This window comes from Schistocerca cancellata, chromosome 6 (genome assembly GCF_023864275.1).
Source record: "Schistocerca cancellata isolate TAMUIC-IGC-003103 chromosome 6, iqSchCanc2.1, whole genome shotgun sequence".
NCBI lineage: Eukaryota > Metazoa > Arthropoda > Insecta > Orthoptera > Acrididae > Schistocerca > Schistocerca cancellata.
Window position 1 is genome coordinate 329,187,833 of NC_064631.1, and position 2,199 is coordinate 329,190,031.

The window sequence follows — 2,199 nt, forward strand, 5'->3', positions numbered from 1 at the left end:
TTCGAGAGTTTCATTAAGTCTGAAGACCAAAATAATGGCTTTCTTGTTTTTCCACATATTTCTCTTGTTCAGCAGAATGTTGAATAGAGCTTCATTATTTCTACAAAGAGTACAAGGGTAAGTAAAGAAATTTAAACATACGTTTTGTACTTCCAGCGACGAGTAACTGTCGTACAGGTGAAAAATGCAGTGTGCAGCCAGCGTCAGGTCTTCCAGCGTTCTGAGATAAAGCAATCTGAACGCGCGCTTTTATGAAGTAGCGACGTCAGAAGCCCGAAAATAAGTAACAGGTGATGGGTGAAGGAAGGGCAGCCCCCGACGGTGAGCCATCTGGCGCCGTTGCCGCGGTCCCGCCCCCTGACCTCTCGTTCAACGCCGCGCTGCGCTGCACTAACTACAGGTGCTGGCCAATCAATTAAACGTCAAGGCCTTCCTGGAGTTTCCCTTCTGCCGGCGCCTCTTCCACGCTACGTAACACAAATTACACAGCCCAGCGGCCCGTAATCGTCCTCATACTTTCTCTAACTTTACTGTCAAACTAAACTACGGAATGTGGTCGCCAGCTGTGGCCGTTTTCACTGAAACAAGCACATCAGGAGGCGCCAGCACCCTTTAATTGCCTTCTCCTTCACTTTGCGTTCCAGGCTGTTTGCTGCCCAACTTTCCTTTTACGATCCATGAGTAAGGTACAGTTTCAATATAAAAATTTGTTGTGTCCCCTGCACTTTTACATCCGTTGACTAAAACTAAACTCCTCCCGAACAGGCCGTGAAGGCCTAACGGTACCGACCGGCCGCCGTGTCATCCTAAGACCATAGGCGTCACTGGATGCGGATATGGAGGAGCGTGTGGTCAGCACACCGCTCTCCCGGCAGTATGCCAGTTTCCGAGACCGGAGCCGGTACTTCTCAATCAAGTAGCTCTCCAGTTTTCCCTCACAAGAACTGAGTGCACCCCGCTTGCCAGCAGCACTCGGCAGACCGGATGATCACCCATCCAAGTGCTAGCCCAGCCCGACAGCGCTTAACTACGGTGATCTGACGGGAACCGATGTTACCACTGCGACAAGGCCGTTGGCATATCCGTTGATACTATATACAATTTTAACTCATTACTCTGGATATGCATTTCTTGCTTCTTATTTATCACCCACGATGAACTCCCATAAAAATGTCGGTAAAGCAATAACCTTACACAATATTAATCGCATACATTCTAACACAAAAAAATGACACGTCACGAAGGAATTATCCGAATGAGACGGAAATAGGTGGATGTGATAAACATGTACAGACAAACAAATTATCATAATTTCAGAAAAATGGAATGATTTATTCAAGAGGAATAACTTCGCAAATTGAGCAAGTCAGTAACGTGCTCTTCCACCTCTGGCCCGCATGCAAGCTGTTATTCAGCTTGGCATTGATTGATAGAATATTTCTATGTCCTCCTGAGTGATATATTGCCAGGTTCTGTCCAATTGTTGAGTTAGATCTTCAAAATTCCAAGCTGGTTGGAAGGCTCTGACCTTGCTGGACAAGAATGGACAAGCGGTAGAAGCTCTCGCCGTGTGCGGGCAAGTATCATTTTGATGAAGTGTAACCCGGGCTGGATCGCAATGAAGGACATGTAAACAGTGCAATGAATGTCGTCACTGTCTACAAGGTTGCCGCCAATGACAGTCAAAGTGGTCATGCTACGAAATGAAATGACACTCCTACTGTTGGACCGTATGGCAGGCAACCGTCAGGATGTTATCCTACAGCTGTCCTTGGCGTCTGCAAAGACGTCTTCGGTCTGGAGTCTCGTTGACTGTTGTCTTCAGTGATGAGTCCCGCTTGGAATTAAGCCCCAACAACTACCGATGGTCAGAGGGGCCATTTGTTTTCATAGCAGCAATTCTTTGGTTGTCATGTGAGGCACCATTACAGCACAGCAATACGTCGACGATATTTTAGGCCTCGTTTTGTTGTCCTTCGTTGCAAGCCATCCTAGGCCTACATTTCCGTAAGACAATGCTTGTCCGCAAAAGGCGAGAGTATCTATTGCTTGTCATTGTTCTTGCCAGAACCTATATCGGGATGCAAGGTCGTTTGATCTCTCCCCAATTGAGAATTTATGAAGCATTATGGGCAAGTTGACCCTTACCAGCTCGAGATTTTGACGATCTAAGCTCCAGTTGGATATAATTTAGCACGA

At 46.8% G+C, this 2,199-nt stretch overlaps 1 pseudogene; it reads right to left on the reverse strand.

The window, feature by feature from the left end:
* Positions 1 to 960: 960 nt before the first annotated feature.
* LOC126089972 (5S ribosomal RNA) lies at positions 961 to 1,078 on the reverse strand (annotated as a pseudogene).
* Positions 1,079 to 2,199: the final 1,121 nt, after the last annotated feature.